General features: G+C 50.5%; 1 non-coding gene across 1 annotated transcript; it reads right to left on the reverse strand.

Moving 5' to 3' along the window:
* Positions 1-19478: 19478 nt before the first annotated feature.
* On the reverse strand, positions 19479-19551 carry TRNAE-CUC (transfer RNA glutamic acid (anticodon CUC)). The gene has a single exon. It is a non-coding gene; the product is annotated as a tRNA-Glu (tRNA).
* Between the last annotated feature and the right edge of the window lie 618 nt (positions 19552-20169).

Genomic DNA, 20169 nt, shown 5'->3' on the forward strand with positions numbered 1-20169 from the left:
AAATGGCACACTATCCTAGGACCACTTCTCTTCAACGATTACTTCTATGCCTTGGTTCTTTGCTAAATATAAACTCAGTATTGATCAATTGGAGAGTCCCACCCTATCTTTGTTCTGATGCTCTTCCCTACACTAAATAAATTTGCTTGTTACAGTTTTCCCTTAATTTCAATTTGTAAAGAAAAATTCCATATCTTTTACTTACACTGAGGTTTCTTCTCAATCTAAATCACATAAGTTGAAGCATCTCCTATGGCTACATAATATGTTTGAACAATCATATCCTCAAAAGTCTTCTTCATTCCACCCTTAGAAAAATTTTATGCAAATATTTCCATCTTGCTAGAAAATCATATTTTTTTTGTATAACATCCTTGAATGTTTCATAGTCTATGTGCTCCTGCTCAGGGCTATCACACCATATGCATCTCCACACAAATTTATTAAATTATTCTTGGGTAAAGCCTGTGAAGGACCTGTGCTCCCAAAACCTTCCCACTTAGCCAATTTTATTTAAAAATCCTCCATATTCTTCACCATATTATCAATGACATCCCTTTTCCCAAATCCAAGAGCATATACTAAAGGTTGTTCCCTAGACAGAGGCTTAGGCAATGGAGTAGCCACGCAAGTAGAAATAAGAGAAGTCATAGGAGTAATAGACCCATTCTGCAATTTGGTTTTCCACATCTATCTCTTAATCAATGTAGACATAGTATCCTTGGCATCCTATCAATCTTTTCTAAGACCCATTGGCTTAGTTTTGTGTTCCAGAGGTTTCCTAATTCAATGTGCAACTATGGATCTATAGCCTACAAAAACAATTCAAACTTATTGGATTGCAAAGTTGCTTACTTTGTGAAAGAATAGAGAAGGATGCGCAATGGGAGGAAAAGGGATGTGAATACTAATTTAAATGCAAGGAGCAAGGTTGACGTGTGCACTAGGTTGGACAATGTGTGTACTAGTGCATGTATTCTTATGCATGTGTGCAAGGGTATTGTACTATTGTATTGTAGTGCACTAGGTTTGGCTATGGGCTTTCTAATGTGCACTAAGGTGGGTGAATGTAGGTTGAGAAGAAGGGCGTAGATGTGGTTTCTAGAGGGTGGTGGGACTTTGCAATGAGCATATGTTTTGTCTGTGAAAGAATAGAGAAGGATGCGCAATGGGAGGAAAAAATAATGTGTCTGAGAAATAATAGAGGTTGTCTGTGAAAGAATAGAGAAGGATTCACAATGGGAGGAAAAAAATCTCAAGCTACCCTAACAATGGGCCTATGCTAAATATCATGCCATGGGTCTCAGATGACCATGAAACATAATGTGTCGACTAATTGGACCTCCGTGTTGTCAATGCCAAGTCTGTGATATGATACACATATCCCCAACCTCAAGTTACCAAATCTAAAACCTCCACACCAACCCCAACCTTTGCATGAAGAACAAAGCCATTTATACATTGTCCTGGTGCCATATAGAAACCCGCGAATCGATAGGAAAAGAAATGGCACACTATGCTAGGAAAAGGGAAAATCCTAGTAGCTAAGGCCTTTCTAGATCCTGCCTACCCTAAGCCACAAAATCCGCCCATTCCTTCCTTGTCATGTCTAGTCCTTATGTCATAGTCTGGTTTGTGGATCCATTTAGATCCTCATAATCACAATGTCAATAGTGAGGCTAGAATATGATTTGATACCATGTGGCTCACTCATAGCTTTTGAACCCCAAGTCAAAATGCTACAAAATGAACTGATATCTATATTTGTAGTGGCTTATATATATAGGCACTATTGGTGAGACTACCACTTGGATCATAAGGGAAAAATGGGATGTTTTCTTAGACCAAATCAGTCTAGTAGATGTGACACACAGCAAACATCTGGGCTCCTAGAATGTGGTGCAAACTCTACCCAGCATGACACGGTGCTTGACATTGGCCCTATACACTAGCTTTGGACATGGGGCTCTCCATGATACAGAAGAATGTAATAATTATGCACGGTCCTTGTACTTGGATCAAAGTGGACACAAAGGGCAATCATAATTTGGAGGTTCTTTTGCAATAGGCTATTTGAGTGAATGCCATGAAAATGTTTCCTTTTCAACCACATGTAGTGAAAGAGGAGGTGAATGAGGCAAGGGATCCAAAGATCAAGGTAGATGAAGTAAGGAAAATGACAATAGGAATGGATGTTTCTACTATGAGAAACGATGACACTTTACAAAAGATCATCGAAAGAGCTATGTAGGGCGTCACAGAACATAGAAACTTTCTTTTTCATTTTTCCTTTTGGAGATTCTGGCCCTTTTCATTATTCGTACCAAAAAGTAATACTCTTGTTTTCTTCTCCTTCTCCTCAAATATCATAAATCATGCCGTACATACTTTATGGCTCGGGCACAAAGAGAGAGAGAGAGAGAGAGAGAGAGAGAGAGAGAGAGAGAGAGAGAGAGAGAGAGAGAGAGAGAGAGAGAGAGAGAGAGAGAGAAGCACAACTACTGTTAACCCCAACACGACGGGAGCGAAAGAAAGCAGAGAAGACGCAGGGCAAAGGCGAAAAGAAGGTAGCCCGACGGAAGGAAAAGAAGGAGAAAAGCCCAAAAGCACAAGGACAACCGTTAAAGACCAAGGCAACCACAAAAAGGGAAAGGCGCATAAAAAGCGCACCCTAAAATCTTGTAAAAGAGTGCCGGGCTCTCACCCGTGCTATTTGTAAATATAGGAGGGTAGTGAAAAGAAAGCAAGGAAGAGAAAAGAACAATGGAAAACAGGGCCTAGGCTGGCCATGTAAAAAAGGGAAAAAGGGAATGACCGCCCAAAAGGGAAGTAGGGTTTTGTATATAAAGTTGAAAAGTGAATGAAGAGCTCATTCCTTGGTGTGGCAAGACTAGTCTTCTTCTTCCTCTCTTCTTCTCTCCTTCTTGCTTGTGTGTGCTCTTGAGAGAGGGAGTGTGAAAGTGTGAGGGAGTGAGTGCGTGAGAGAGTGAGGAATCAAGAGGGTGAAGCTCTCCACCATCTCCTCTCCCCTTCTCCTCTTCTCCTTTCTTCTCTTCTCTTGCGCGCGCGGCTATGGAGGATGAGGCTTGGAGATGGAGGAGGCTTGAGGATGCTTGAGCTAGCATCAAGAATCGTGGAGCTACCGAAGTGTGAGAGAGAGGAGGGCACTCGATCAAGCATCAAGGTAAGTTCACTGCATTCGTAGGATCGACGGCGCGTCGGCTAGGTGAGAGATAGCCATGAGAGCTCGCTTGGAACACTTGAAACAATAAGCGGTCTGTGGGTCTTGGCGGTTGAGTGAAAGCTCCCACATTTTGGTTCCGTTGCCGGGACCACGGATTCAAGCTCGAGCACTCACGCGCCCCATATCGAGCATCGAAGTAGGGCATTCACCCTGAAACGGAGCTTGAGATAAGTAGGAAGTCTAGTGTTTTTGATCTTCAAAACAGGTATGTGTTTTGGAACGATCTGGTTATTAATGACTGGAAAACAGGGAGAAGTTAGTTCAGTGTTTTGCTTTTGATTCAGGATGTGTTTAGGATAGACTAGCAGTAGGGAATCACACACGAAAAGGCAGAGAGCTGCTACTGTGAAACAGGGCAAAAACCACAGGAACAAAGGGAAAAAATGGAGTAGATGCAAGGTCGTTAACGGCATAGGAAACGCCAGGGAAGGGACTTGTAGTGTGTAGGGAAGAACTAGCAAGGTATAAACTCTGGAAGGGCTAGAGGACCCCATTTCCAACCAACGGAGAGTGAGAGAGACAGAGAGTGAAAGAGTGAGCAAGTTGGGCAGCTGTCCGATCGACTGGAGCTAGGAGGACATCGCATTCGGCGACTTCAGGTAATCGATCTCGTTTGCTCCACTTCAGCTCTGTCGCGGGGTAATCGCACGACCAATAGGGTAATACACCTAGTGAAAAACGAGCAAATCGGTGTGCGTAACCCATCGGACTGGCGGAATCGGATGGCCGACCCAATGTCCGATTCCCAGAATCGGACACTCGGATAACCGTCCGATCGGAACAACCCGTTCAATCCCTAGACTCGGACTAACTGATTCGATCGGACGTGCCACGTGGCACTCGGACCGACCGACCCTTTCTTTTAGAATCGGACACCCGGACCAACTTGTCCGACCCAACTACTCGGACCACTCGGACACTCTGACTCGGACCCACCCGATCCGATCGGACGGAGTAATACACGTCACCAGTCGGACCATGTCCGGTCCGATCCCCAGAATCGGACCCATCCATAATCGGACCTCCTAGGATCGGACCTCCAAGAATCGAACCTCCAAGAATCGGACCTCCTAGGATCGGACCGATTCCTCGCACACTCGCCCGTCCGATTCTTGAGAATCGGACACGCGGACCCTAAGACCCCCACTTCGCCCTAACATACCTGGTCCGATCCCCACAATCGGACCACTGGTAAATCAGACCACTAGTAAATCAGACGTCCGATTCCCAGAGTCAAACCAAAACAAAACCTGACCCATCTAGGAGCACACTGGGGCACTCCCCCAGTGGCCCACCCCCACGTGCGCAACAGGAAGCAGCATAGGGCCCTGTGACCCATAAGGCGGCCAGGACTAGAGTAGCAAAGCCTGTCAGGCCCAAAACGAACAAGAGTGAGCAAGACGCAGGGAAAGCACTCACAACACTTTGATTGAATTTCCGCACTTGAAGAACACTTAGGAAAGTCGAAAGCCTGTTTGAGCACGAGTGCACGAGGATAACACACTTACGAGTGACTCTAAGTTGAGCACTGCATTCAAAAAATTAAAAAGAACTCACTCAGATAAATTGCCAAAAAAAAAACCCCACCACTAGGAGAAAACCCAAGCGTGACAGACGCACCGAGCGCAGGGCAGGATCAAGCAAGGAGCAACAACGACAAGGATTTGACTGACAACCAAGCGCGAGGATTTCACCATGACAGAGGGAGTTTTAGATCATCGGTTTGCAGGGGAGCTAGATGTTAGCACATTTCCGGAAGCCATACAGCAAATGGTGAGTAGTTACGATGCACACGCCCGGTACGAACACCATGGCAGGACAGCGGAGGCAATTATTGCAGACCTAGAGGAGGAGAGGAGGCTAGCCCACAAGGCATTGCAGGGCATAGCAGACTATAATAGGGACCAACAAGCCAGGAGCCTAAGGCAAAGCATGGAGCTGCATGAGGTGCAGCGAGTGTTGAACTTGGCTGGCCGAAATCGAATAGACCAGGAAAGAGCACTCGAGGGAGACCTGACGCTGGGTGAGCTCCTCATGAAACCACTGCTCGATAATACCGCGGCGGAACAAAATGCCGCTGCACTAGCAACCTCGCTACTTGCAGGACTAGGGGCAACCCAGGGTTCAAAGAGCCAAGCCAAAATACCTATTGTCACTAAGCAACTCGACAAGTACCAACCACCGGACGACCCGTACAGCTTTGTCGAGCAGTTCGAGCAGGTCTACGAAGCCAATGGCCTCAATGACTAGACCCAGCGTTCGCAAGCATTCGGACTTTGCTTAAGCGATAAGGGTAGGACGTGGTATACAAGTCTAGATGATATAGAACGAGCCAACTTCAATAACCTCAAGGACCTCTTCGTCAAGAGGTTTGCCGAACCCGGATACTCTGACAACCTGCTAGTGCGTCTGATGAACGTCAAGCAGAAGGAGAAGGAGGGCATCCGCGACTACGTGACCCACGTTAGAAGTCTCCTTAAGAGAATCCCCTTGGGCGAAAGACCGACCGACAAGGCAGTGTCAACCATGTTCATCAGCGGGATTCGGGATGAAGAATTGTACAAAGCACTAGCGGGCAATTCGAGCTTGCAAAGGGACGTGGTGGCTAGGGTTTTTGAGGAGGCCATTAGGGTCGATGACCAGCTGAGGGAGCGGAGCTCCAGGAGCTCGAACCCGGAAGAAATCAACCCACGGAGTTTAGAACGAACACCAACCTCTAGTGAGCGATCCAACACGTCATCCCACGATAAGGGGAAGGCCACCGAGGCAGACCATGGCTTGGCCGAGGTCAAGACAGAACTGGCCAAAATACAGGACATGTTAAGGTGACCTATGCGTCCGCACGCCCAGTGCGTGTACTGCGGAGGAAACCACCTGCCAGCAGAATGTCAGGACCCTAGATCAAGACCCTGCACTAACTGCGGAAGGTTCGGCCATGATGCCGCACACTGCAGACTACCACGAAGACTACCATACACGCAGCCCTACGGCCAGCTCTATCCGGCTAACAGGCCACAGCCATTCTATGGAAGGGGAGCTCCTCTTGCCCTACCAGCACCTAACGACACAAAGCCAGCGGTCCCTAGGCTGGACATAAACCCTACCGGTATCCCTAGGCCGCCTAGTCCCTATGTGACCCACCCACCGAGCAATGCTCCTGTGCATTACGTAGAGGAGCCTAGTGACGAAGAAACCTACATATACCTGTATGTCTCGCATGACGACGAGGGCAATGCAGTCCTCATGGATTATCGACCAGTACCGGTGATGGCACTAGGACGAGGACGGGGTAGAGGCCTGGGAGGGCAGCCACCAGATCCAGTCACTTGTTGGACATGTGGACATCTCAGTCACGTCTCGTCATGGTGCCGAGAAAGAGAGCAGCAAAATAGGGACAAAGCCGACCAAAGGTGTGCAGAGTGCGGAATCACCCATCTTTTCATAGATTGCCCAAAGCGGAAGCCGCCTTCTGGTACGGCTAATTTGCCGTCTATCCCGCTGGGACTGTTTGGTGTTGAAAACCCCGATGGGGAGGCCACACCTATCCCCCTATGAGTGATGACCCGAGCACAAACGAAGCAGGCCGGCGTCTCTCTGCCAGGACCTAGCAATCTCGACGCTACCTCTGTGGGAAAGAAAAGCCATAGGCGGAAAAAGAAGAGGTTAGAGGCTAAGGTCGCACTAAAAACCGACAGCATCACGACCTTGCCCCATGGCAAGAAAGTCTCGGATGCAGAGGCAGAAACTTCAGCCCCTAGAACTGCGCAACCAGAGAGCACTAAGGTGGGGGAATACCCACACCCCAGGCGGCAATTGGAAGCCATAGAAAAGGTAAAGGAATGGGTGAGGGAGGCTCAACAGCACCTCAAGGACGTCGAGCCCATCACGGAGGATGAGATTGAGGACCTCTCCAGCATGAGTGCGCCGTCATCACTACCCCACCCTAAGTCTGCCGAGGCGGCTACGCCACAAGCAGTACCGACAAGGACAAGGCCAGGCCTAGACGTAACGGAACCACAGGACAGCCGTGGCCATTGTGCCGGACAGTCTGAACATAGGGCAGGACAGGTGTTTAGCAATCTCCTAACCACACTAGTGACCACCCCTGTAACGGTTGCATTGGGAGAGCTGCTTAGGCAGCACTCTACCCTGTGGTAGGACCTCAAACGGTGGATCGAAAGACCACACGAGCAAGCCCCAGGAAATGCTCAAGACCAGGATGCGGAAACGCACTTGCCAAGTTTGACGCTACACTCAAGCCCTAAGTCCTTGCACATCAACGCCTTCTGGGAGGGCTCAGAAATGCACGCAGTCCTGCCAGTCCTAGCCTTGGGGGACACAACGAGAAGGGGGATCATGGACACAGGAGCGAGGGTCGGTGTGCTCAACTATGCAGTGCTACAGAAGTGGGGAAACCCGCCCGGTTTAACGTCACACTAGCAAATGGCATGCGAGTAAGACCATTCGGGGTCTTGAAGAATTGGCCAGTGAAGATTGCAGGAATCCAGTTCTCTGTCGACTTCATCGTCATGAAGGGAGTGGACTATGACATCTTATTGGGTCGACCCTCGATGCGCAATGCCAGAGTTATCGAAGACTGGGGTAACAACCTGATCTTCTTGGGCAACCGAACTGACGCTGTGAGAATAGAGATGGACACTTGGAAGACCTCACCAGTCGACCTGGATACCATCTCCACTCTACTCAAAGGAACCAACCAGAACAAGGAACCCCGCGGGTCCTTGACGAAGTATATCCCTTGCCCAGAGGACGAGCGGGATTGGATGCACGTTCTCGCCACACTTGATTTGCCGTTCTCAGATCATGAAGCGTACGAGCAGGCTATCAAAACAGTTGGCAAGCCAAGAGAAACACAGCCCACACCTGTCTACATGATGGCAGCAAGCCTCCATGACGGACCTAAACCTGTCGCCTTCCAAGTGCCAACCAATAGGAGAGAACTTTAGGGAATACTGGGGCATCTAACGGACCGACTGGAGCGCAACGCAGCCGCCAACCTCAAGCCACTCCAAGACCTCTTGGAACAACCCGAATGGAAGTGGACCAGAGTGCACGAACTAAATCTCAGATACAACTGGGCATTGGTCCCCGACCAACAAAATAAGGCAGAACAGGCCTTGGCGAACGATGAGCAGTCCAGCGAGGCGGATTCCGGCGATGAATACGAAGATTGCCAACCCTTCGATGAAGAAAGTGAGGGTGAGATGGACACGGTAGAATATGATACCGAAGGGCGAGAGATTGAGCAAATCCGAGCGGATGCAAAACCATAGCCGAGGCCGGCCCTTTGGATGGACCAAGGGGTCATGTGTGCGAAATGCGATCGTGCTTGGTTGGAACAAATGGGGGCTGTGGATTTTAAGCAGGCCGGCCTGACCCGACCAAAAGCGGCAGCCTTGCTTAGAACCGAGTCGCCCTCCGAACTGCGGCCGCCAGGGGAGACCACCTCCCCTAGTGAAATGAGGAATTCGACTCTGAATCTGAAGTTACTTCGGAGGATGACCCAGAAATCCCTAGGCCACCCACGGCCAGACGCACCAGGGGAGATCTACCCATCCACCTGAGGCTCCGACGACTACGACAAAATAAAGCAGAGCGCCCCAACGACGTGCGATCGGAAGAACAACGAAAGCCACGAGACCTCCCTAAGTGCTTTTCGAAATTCAAAAGAGGGGACAGGGTGGTGGTTCTGCTATGTGCCAAACGCCAAGGGCAAATCCGCGAACCCATCGAAGGGCCAGCCAAGGTCAAGGAGATAAACCTAGCTCTGGAACGAGAAACACCCCGACGGGTGTTCATTGCCGAGGACCTGACCACGGAGGAAGAATCCAGCCTCATCACTCTTTTGCGGGAGTACCAAGATGTGTTTGCTTGGTCTCTAGACGAGCTACGAGGGGTAGATCCGAGTGTTGTGACTCACAATATACCCATGATTACGGATGCAATGCCGGTCAAGCAGCGACGACCATATCCCATGAATCCCAAGCATGCCCATGCTGTCAAGGAGGAAATTGACAAGTTGATGCGAGCCGGGTTCATTTACGAAATTGAGCACACGGACTGGGTATCACCCATAGTCATTGTGATGAAGAAAAACGGCAAGATTCGAGTGTGCGTCAATTACAAGAAAGTAAACGCAGCGACAAAGAGAGACAACTACCCCTTACCGTACACCAAGCACATGCTTGAGAGGGTGGCAGGTAAGGAAGCCTATAGTTTCCTGGATGGCTTCTCAGGATACAATCAGGTGCAAGTGCACCCTGCAGATAGGCACAAGACCGCCTTCGCCACTGAGTGGGGCGTCTTTGCCTATGTAGTCATGCCATTCGGGCTAACCAATGCCCCCGCCACCTTTCAACGCCTCATGTGCACCATATTCAAGGACATGCTTCGCAAGGAGTTGGAGGTCTTCGTCGATGACCTATGTGTCCATTCGGCCTGGAACCAACATCTCGAAAAACTCCGCGCGGTCTTTGAGTGGTGTCGTTTATATCGTCTCTCTCTCAACCCCCTGAAATGTCAGTTTTGGGTAAAGCACGATTGCATCCTGGGACACGTGGTATCCAAGAACGGCATTGCCACAGACTTCTCAAAGGTCAAGGTTATCGTGGACCTCCCACCCCCAAGTAATTATAGGGGGGTTCAATGCTTCTTAGGTCACACAGGATACTACCGGCGGTTTGTACTAAACTACGCGCTGATCGCTAGGCCATTGTACAAGCTGCTAATTGCCTTCGAGTGGACCGAAGCCTGCCAACGAACCTACGAGGAACTGAAAAAATCCCTAACAACAGCACCTATCCTACGACCCCCAGATTGGACTATGTCGTTCCACGTACACATCGACGCCTCTAAGTTCGCCGTGGGGGCGGTGATGTGCCAACCTGGTGAGCATAACTTAGATTACCCAGTGAGTTTTGCAAGTAGGCAGCTCACTAAAACAGAGATGAACTATTCAACAACAGAAAGGGAGGGATTATCCATGGTATTCGCCGTGAAGAAGTTCCGGCATTACCTGCTTGCCACCCCCTTCACCTTCTTTGTCGACCATCAAGCTCTGCTCTATCTAGTCAACAAACCTTGCGCTACAGGATGTATAGCACGATGGCTTCTCCTGCTCCTGGAATTCGACTTCTCAGTGGTAGTACGGAAGGGAAAACAACACTACATGGCTGACCATCTGTCCCGAGTACCCACAGGAGAAGCTGCTGGACAAGGCATAGTGGACGAATTACCAGACAGCCACTTATTCCGCATATCCAGTGAAAAAGACCTCTTCAGGGCCGACCTGACACCATATTGGGCAGACGACATAGTCCAAGTACTCGAGCATGGGTTGCCCGAACGACCAATGGAACGGGCTACGTAGATGCGTATGTGAGCATGAGATGCACGATGTATTCTCAGAGGCGCACAGCGGCATTGCAAGAGGACACTTTAGCGGGGATACGACAGCACGGAAGGTGTTGCAGTCCCAGCTATGGTGGCCCACGCTCTTCCGGGATGCCTCACAATTTGTCAAACACTGCGATGAGTGCCAACGGACAAGGGTCCCGGTCCGTAAAGATCAGATGGAGTTAACCCCGGTCATCGCTCGCCAACCTTTCGAAAAGTGGGGTATTGACTTCATAGGACCCATCAGCCCTACGGCACAATATTCACAAGCTAAATACATAGTGGTAGCCATGGACTACCTCACCAAATGGGCGGAGGCGAGGGCCACACGGAAAAACGACGCTAGGACAACTGCCAAGTTTTTATGGGAACAAGTGATCTCGCGTTTTGGGTGCCCCATCGAATTGGTCAGCGACCAGGGAACGCATTTCATCAATGAAGTGATGGCCCATCTCCTATCCACATTCCTCATCATCCATCTCAAATCCTCACCATACTACCCTCAGGCTAACGGCCAGGCTGAGTCAACCAACAAAATTCTCATCACTGTCCTGACCAAAGTTGTCTCAGCCTCACGAAGTGACTGGGATAACAAATTGATGGCAGCCCTGTGGGCCTACCGAACAGCTTATAAGACGGCCGTCGGACAAACGCCTTTCAGGCTAACCTATGGAACCGAAGCTATTCTTCCATTAGAATTCTTTGTCCCTAGCCTGCGGATAGCACTACAAGAACGATGGGAGGGGAGGGAGGCATGGACGCAACGCTTAGTCGAGCTAGAACGCCTATCAGAGGTACGTCTGCTAGCCACCCACGCGCTTATTTGTGAGAAAGCTAGACGCAAAACCTGGTTTGACAAGCACGTCAAGCAACGAGAGTTTGAGCCGGGCGACCTAGTGCTCCTCTATTCAGTTAAAGGACACAAACAGAAGATGAAATTCAGAGGTCTTGGGCCCTTTAAGGTCCGCGCAATCAGCCGTACTGGTAATGTCGAGCTGGAAACACTGGATGGAGAGGGAATCGGCTTCTTTAACGGCAGTCGAATCAAAAAGTACTATCCGCCCATGCATCCACTGCATGAACAACCAATGGTGGAAACGCACGTTAAAATACGAGTAGCCACACTTACGGAAATCGGAGAAAATGAGGACGAGCTTGTAGAACCCGCCCACCTCCGCATCACGGTCACGGCCAAGCAAACGTGCTCCTTCAACGCCCTGATCGACGAGGGGGCGGATTTTAACATCTTGACGCATGAGCATTGGACCCAACTTGGCGCACCAACACTTCATCCCACAACAGCCAGATTGAACCCATATGGGGCCCAATCCTACCCGCTCCTCGGCACATGCAGGGTTGCCGTTTCTATCGAGACTGAAACTATTCCCATGCTGTTCTATGTCCTACTCGATGCCAGGGAGGCAGGCACAGAGTCACTGCTCGGGCGAACTTTTAAAAAGCAGACCTGTTGCAATGTTGATTATGAGTCACAACGCATCCACCTAACAATCGGGAATGTGGCTATTGTCACGACTTTCAACCAGCGCCTCGTAACCCCAGCATTGCTCAACGAACCACCATTAGAAATAGTTGCACATAGGATTAACAAGGAGGGCCGTGCATATTTACTACACCCAGATCCCCATGCACCGCAACCCGCCAAACCTAAGGCAAAACCCCAACAGACTCGCTTGCACATACAAACCTAGAACTAGACGCGCGGATCCACAAAACACATACAAACCTAAACCTAGAAGACCAAAATGCCATCATCACAAGTACCGCGTGGTTAAGAAAATATGGGTCCCCAAAACCCTGCTGCGTGCACAAGGCTACTATGAAGGGAATGCCTTGCTGTGGGTCCCCAAGGTCCCAACTGACACGGGCCCTGCTCCTACGTCAATTGCAAGGCCCGGTCCTCTGACACTTCAAGACCACGAACCGCAGAATCCACCCCAGTCATCTGACTCCTTTGCGAGTCATCCCACAGGCGTCATACACGCCCAACGGCCCAAGCACCGGCCACTACTGCCGGCGGTATCACCCAACCACCCTGGCCCGCAACCCAGCAGCCCTGTCGACTGCCCTAGCATGGTCCCTAAGATCAACCCCGACCCATCCATTCAACCGTTGGCCGAGCTGCTGACTCAAACAGGCCCCCAGCAGCAGCTCTGTGCCGACAGAACCTCTAGCCCCAGCAAACCTCAACCACCCGATGGCCTTAAGCCTTCCTATGAACGGAAGTCATTCCTAACATTGGCCGCGGACCTCGCCGAGGACACGGGGGATGACGTTGTGGACTGCATCAAACAACTCGACGCCACCTTTGTGGCACTGGCCTTTAGCTATGACCGCCTAGACTTGGGACTGTTAGCGGAACCCCTTGCAATGGACGTGCGCACCATGCCTTGCTCTTGGGAGACTTTCGAATTCGCCTTCGCACAAGCTTCACGCTCTGCCGCTGAGCTACTCGCTCGCGAGGTCTCCAAAGAGCAAGCCATTAAGCAACGCCTCATCCCATCGTTTGACCCGCGCACGACGTCCGACCTCACTAGCCAAGAAACAGCAAGGTTGTCCCACCTCGCGGACACCGAATCTCCCTTCTTGAAGCGATGGTACACTCTTTGATTAAAATGGGCAATAGAAGGATGCCGCATAATGACCAACGCCGAACAACGCCAAGCCATCAAGACGGCCGAGTATGATCCCACATACGTCGCACCCACCTCGTATCGAGTGTTAACCACTCTTCGAGGTCGAACCATGGACGACCATATCTTAGGACACCCCTATCTCGATCGCATCCTGACAGAAGAAGATCTCCACATCGCAAGTTGGATCAACTCCGGAGATTTCCTCACCGATGTCCTCACATACATCACCCATGTAGGCATCCGACCCTGTGACCTGGACCACGCTGCACACCTCGAATATAACCCCAACTTCTACGATTGGCTCCTCCACAAAACAACCTGAACACCTTGGACCCACACCCCAATCCTGGGACAGATTTTTCTTTTCCACAAGGGGGATGGGGCAGTAAATCAGTAAATCTAAAAAGCAAACCAAGCATGAAAGTTAAAACTAAAAAGTGAACCACGCATGAAAAAGCTCCAAATTAAAATACCATGCAGGAACAGGTGATAGAAGTTGAAAAGGAAAAAATCATGATTATAAATGATGAAATCTGCTATGGTTGTCCTACAAATTGGTTGCCAAAAATACTAAGGAGCGAATTGACTGGATGTACATGTAGTGACCATGGCAGGCCAAGACAAAGCGGGCAAACTCCCTTTCTCGGAGGAGGAACAGGTGCGGTACGGCCTCACGGTGGAAATCAGAGCATTCAATCAGCTGAAGTTCCGCCACATATTCAACTTGGAAGATGTGGTTATTGAGGAACCAGCGGTGCGACGGATCATGGAGCAATGCCACTTACAACGGTACCTGGAAGCAGTGGGCCGGAGAATAGCCTATGCCCTGTGCGTAGAGTTCCTACGCATCTTCAACAAAAACAGAGGCACCATCACAGTACGGGATGCGGGAGCCACCAAACAGGTGCAGGTTGAACTGACCCCTGAACTGGTAGAAAAAGCTCTGGAACTTCCGAACAAGGTGGAGAAGAAGCTGAAAAGGGACGTCTACGCCATGTTGAGAATGGACAAAGTGAAAGTCCACACCAACGACGGAGTCAACTTGGCAGACATCCCTGATCCAGAGATCCAGCTCCAGGCAAAAATGATGCATACCCTATTTTCGAGTCAACGGTACAATAGCATCATGTCCAAGATAAATGTGCCTTTACTCGAAAGCATCGCGGCCCAGGCACTGGATGAGGTGAACCTCAACGGCTTCCTGAGAAGGACGATTGAGGCCTCAGCAAAGGCCTTGGCAACAGGAGGAAGGGCCGTAGCAGGAGAGTCCCCCTCGCCTCGATCGACCCGCAAGGCCTCATCCTCCAAGGCCTCCACCGTAGGTTTTGGAGGTGTCCTCACTGCGATCCTCCACAAGACAATAGGGCAGGGACGTGCTGAAGAGGACAAACAGGGAGGCGGCGAAAAAGGAGACGAATCGCCGTCGCAGTCCCAGCCCCGGCCGGAGGAACAGTCGGATGAAACGGAGATAGACACCGACAAGGAGGAAGAATGCCAGGCTGCACCCGAAAGGGAAGCAGAGCAACGAACCAAAGCCCTGCATGGAAAGAGAGAGAAGGAGCGAAGGAGAAAAGAGCAGGAGGAGCTCGAATGGGCCCGAAGAGAGTTAGTAAGAGAAGAAGAGGAAAGAAGAAAAAGAGCTGAGGAAGAGCTAAGGAGGAGAGAAGAAGAAGAATTGGAGCTGGCAACGCGTCGCTCCATCGAGGAACATCGTAGGAAAGACATAGAGGGAGTGGGCAGGGCATACCAATCCGAATCTGAAGCACCCGGCCCCAGCACTGGTGCGCCGGAACCTGTGCCGCCGCCTCCTACAGAAGGGAAGGGAAAAGACCCGGTCAGACCCGTCTCCCCTCTCCTCGCACCAACCACGCAAGCCACTCCCCTCAAGGTGACGCCCCCTGACACAGCCGCCCTGATGCACACCGCAAAGGTAGATGAAAGCAATGTAGTTACCTGGCTACAATTCTTAGTGGAACGAGAGTTGGCAAGGGAAGCAGCCAAGGCCACCCCAGTCTCAGGGGCCAAAAGGGCAGCGACGACCGAGCTGGAGCCAGGGCCAGAGGAGAAAAGACAAAAAGTGGAGGAGACTGCCACCACTACGATCATGCCCCACTCCCCACCCCCAACAGGCCACTATAATGACTATGTAAAGGAGCTGCTCGCGCAGTTGCAAACAGCCAGGCAGGAAAGGAGGGTGGCGGTGGAAGAGCTGGCAGCGGAGCGCGAATCGCAAGCTGCCCTCCAACTGGACAGAGTAAGGCAAATAACAGAATATCACAAAGAAATTGCTGTGCTTAAGGAGGAGGCCAGCACCAAGGAGGTGGAGGAGCTGAAAACCCTGAAGGAGCGCGACGCTACCTGGGAAGGACGAAGGAAAATCCTGATGGAGCGTCTCACCAGGGAGAGGGAGACAAATGCCCACCTTCAGCGCAGAAATGACCAGCTATCTGCAACCAACTTGGAGGCGCAGAGCCAACTCGAAAAAATTAGACAAGACGTTGCAGAGCTAGATCAATTGAGGGCAGAACAGGTGCGCAGGTTACAGGCGACGCGGGACCAACTCAACGAGCAGATTGCACAGCAGCACCGAGAGCAGTCCCGCTTGCACCAAGAGCTCGAAGCCCAACAACAACAGCTCATGGCAATGACCCTCCGACAAGGGGAAAGCCTGGAAGACATGGAGAACCGGGCAAAGGAGTGGGCAAATCATAACGAGCAGAGAGTGCGGGACCTAGCACACCGGCTGGCCAAGGCGGAGGGCGACAAAGTGATGGCTGAAAACCAGGCAGAGGCAGCCCAACTTGCTATGATGGCTCAACAGCGCACTTTCATCAACACGCTACTCCACACCACCCACTCAGAAACAGAAGAGGCCAATGATCAGTTGCAGAGAAAGCTAACCACTGCGCGCAAGGCCCTTACGGCAGGCCTGCATGTACCACTGCAACTAGGAGGTCCTCCGCAGAGCCTGGAGGAACAAAGGAAATGTCTGGCACGAGCAGGACTAACAACACAGGAAATGGATGACCTGGGGTTCACTGAGGAGAAAACACAGGAGGAGGAGCAAGCGGAAGGGGGTGAGCCCGAGCTTGAACTAGGGCCTCAAGTCGAGGAATATGCCCCGCCACCCCCTCAACCCCAACAAACCAAGGTGCCACCCCATGACGCACCCGCCGAACGAAGAGCGGCCCACCACCCGAAGGAAGGAACTGGTGGAGAAGGCAAGAAGAAAACTCAAGGCCAGACCCGCCCTGAAACAGCCTGCCCCTTTCCCGCTGCGCACCCAAGACTCCCCCGCTGAGTACCACGCTGAGATGATTATCTGGGAGCAGCAGGAGTATAGCCGAGACCCCTTCGACCTACGCTTCGAGTTTCCCAACGCCCTAAATAGGGTGCTGCCCATTCAGTTGGTGGAGGATGTCATCGCCATGGGGGCCCGGCTCAAGGCTAGATGGTTAGAAGAGCGTGAGGCCCACCCAACTGCTTGGGGGATCGAGGACCTCGAATTTTGGCAAGACAAAGTCCTCCATGTACCTTGCACCGTGGAAGGATATAGTTCCCAACCCACCTGGAGGCAGCGCATTTTTGACGTCAACCTGGAGGCATGGATGGCGTTTTGCAACACCCTCCCTTCGGAAAGGAACGACCCCACCTTTATGCCGTTTCCTCGAAGGGTAGGAGTGGATTTTAACCCGTCCATCCACGGCAGGTTTGACTTTCCCGTTATTTATAATGCCAACTCCACTTCCCATAGGAGCGCTCTTCTCTTCACCCTGCCCGACTTGTACAGCTCCATAAATAAACTCCTTACTGAATTCTCTTCTTGTCCTGACCCAGCCTTCATCACCACCTGTAACTACCTTAGATTAATTAGAATCCTAGTACACCAGGAACCTGCACCCCAAGAGCGCCACCTTCCGCCCCTTTATTTTGATCCCAATGCCATAGACAGCACCACCATGACTCGTTTCATGATGCGTGCTGCCCTTTTGCCATCCTTCTGTGGTGCACTGCTGGAAGACATGAATGACAGTAAGTTCACACAGTGCAATCACCCCTTTCTCTCCACCACTACCCTTAAAACCCGCCTCCATACTAAAGGCTACTTGCTAAGCCAGAAGTTCCTCAACAAGGCCCCCCGACCTCCGCCCACCCTTCCCCACCATTCGGATGATGAGGGGTAGAACTCCCGTTATCCCTTGTACTGCTGCCCCCATGTAACCATGGCAAAAAAAAAAAAAAAAAAATCCTGAACACAGTCAAAGGTGTACTTTATCTCCCCATTACCACCCTTCTGCTCCACGCGGCCCCCCATCGCCCAGTCTCCTAACTACGTAATATTTAAATATGCACACGCACGGCACTCATATAATACCTACACAGAATTAATTCATAGTTTGGGTCCTCAAGTGCAGGACAACACTCTCAGCTTGCTCAGAGTTCGACCTGTCTCCCAAACTAAGTCTTGTGCACAATACAGAGACTAGCACCACCCCTAGGGAGAGACCACCTGACAGGTTTTCAATTGCAGGTATCGACAACCACAACCCAAGTGGCATTCATTCTTCATCAACCTCCCATGCTAATTGCCCACCCAGCATCCAGCGAGCCAGCAAAATCACCCAACGCGGCATCCCCAACCAACCCCCGCATACCCAGTCACCAGTGCAGACCCCAAGCCCCTGTCCCCCTGAAGTCTTCAGCGCCTACCACCACTTGCTCCCTACGCCAGTAAGTGCCATGGGACTAGCACTCGTCTAGGAGGGGAACAATGTTAACCCCAACATGACGGGAGCGAAAGAAAGCAGAGAAGACGCAGGGCAAAGGCGAAAAGAAGGTAGCCCGACGGAAGGAAAAGAAGGAGAAAAGCCCAAAAGTGCAAGGACAACCGTTAAAGACCAAGGCAACCACAAAAAAAAAAATGCACATAAAAAGTGCACCCTTAAATCTTGTAAAAGAGTGCCGGGCTCTCACCCGTACTATTTGTAAATATAGGAGGGTAGTGAAAAGAAAGCAAGGAAGAGAAAAGAACAATGGAAAACAGGGCCTGGGCTATGACCGGCCATGTAAAAAAGGAAAAAAGGGAATGACCGCCCAAAAGGGAAGTAGGGTTTTGTATATAAAGTTGAAAAGTGAATGAAGAGCTCATTCCTTGTTGTGGTAAAACTAGTCTTCTTCTTCCTCTCTTCTTCTCTCCTTCTTGCTTGTGTGTGCTCTTGAGAGAGGGAGTGTGAGAGTGTGAGGGAGTGAGTGTGTGAGAGAGTGAGGAATCAAGAGGGTGAAGCTCTCCACCATCTCCTCTCCCATTCTCCTCTTCTCCTTTCTTCTCTTCTCTTGCGCGTGCGGCTATGGAGGATGAGGCTTGGAGATGGAGGAGGCTTGAGGATGCTTGAGCTAGCATCAAGAATCGTGGAGCTACCGAAGTGTGAGAGAGAGGAGGGCACTCGATCAAGCATCAAGGTAAGTTCACTACATTCGTAGGATCGACGGCGCGTCGGCTAGGTGAGAGATAGCCATGAGAGCTCGCTTGGAACGCTTGAAACAATAAGCGGTCCGTGGGTCTTGGTGGTTGAGCGAAAGCTCCCACAACTACAGCTGGTAATGACATTGGATTCTTCCATAATGTTGTGGATAGATAAAATTACTGATTTTTGCTTCTCCCATTTTGTCTAGTATTTTGGTCAAGTAACTCCGGCAGGCTTATGATTATACGAGAGTATTTAGCCTTCCTCTAGAGCCTACATGGAAATGTGTCACTTTAAAAGAACCATTCTTTGAGGATGAGAAACAAATATGTGGGGTGTCTCTCTTGACATGGGCACTTTAAAGGAACTAACAATCTTGATGAGCAAGAAAGAGTACAAACAATTCAAAAATGGGATTACTCCTGGGCATCTCTTGTATATGAAAGAGAGAAGAAGGGGGACATCTCTTGTATATGAATCAGAGAAGAAGGGGCTCTTTGGTTACGCATTAAGCCAAGAGATATATTCACTACTTAAGGGGAGGTGGTTTGCATCAAGAGATGTATTCATCGGGAGACGTGCCAACGAGGTGGATGCTATGGGATAATACGTATAACAAATCAAGAGAAGGAATGGAGAGGCGGCGGGGCGGCCTTAAAAGAGGCAGTCTTCCGTCGGACTCGGGAGCGAGGGCGCCGGTTCCGTTGCCGGGACTTGAACCCGGGTCGCTCGGGTGAGAGCCGAGTATCCTAACCAACTAGACTACAACGGAGAGATGGGAAGCGAGTCTGACATAACGCATCTGTTTCCTACAGCAAGCCAGAAACTAACAAATCTCTTCCACCGTCGAAATGGAAACTTTCTCAGCTTCTCGCTCTCTCTGTCTCACAGGCTCTGATTCAAGAACTGCTACAGGTAGGGCCCTTTGAGACTACCAGAAGTGTCCTACCCCACCCAGTGTCAGTGGACGGGACGTCCGTCATGTACAGAGAGCACTAACCAAGAATTCCAGCACATTGTGGATGTGCTAGAAGCAACAGCCTCCTCTCCTCTGAGAGAGAGTCCCCTCGCGCTGTCCTCTCTTTAGAAACACCCTGATATCGTAAGTTTTCGCAACTTAATCCAATCAGAGTTTCCTCGAACAAGACAACGATGTTTCCCACAAGACGGGTGCATATTAATAACTAATGTAAGATGAAAAGCACACATAACAAGCTGGGACCGGTTATATGGGTACGCTCTCCATCCACAAAAGCAAAAGCAACTCGTCAGAGACTCTCAATGTCGCTAGAGCCTCCTTCACATCAAGAGTAGCACTAGCATCCTTGCCATGGCCAGGTCAAATGTTCTCTATTGCTCGAACATCGTGAGCAATGCGCCTGAAATCACA

The sequence above is a fragment of the Lygodium microphyllum genome, chromosome 8 (genome assembly GCF_053477565.2).
Source record: "Lygodium microphyllum isolate KBCC chromosome 8, Lygodium_microphyllum_v1.1.10, whole genome shotgun sequence".
NCBI classification, from domain to species: domain Eukaryota; kingdom Viridiplantae; phylum Streptophyta; class Polypodiopsida; order Schizaeales; family Lygodiaceae; genus Lygodium; species Lygodium microphyllum.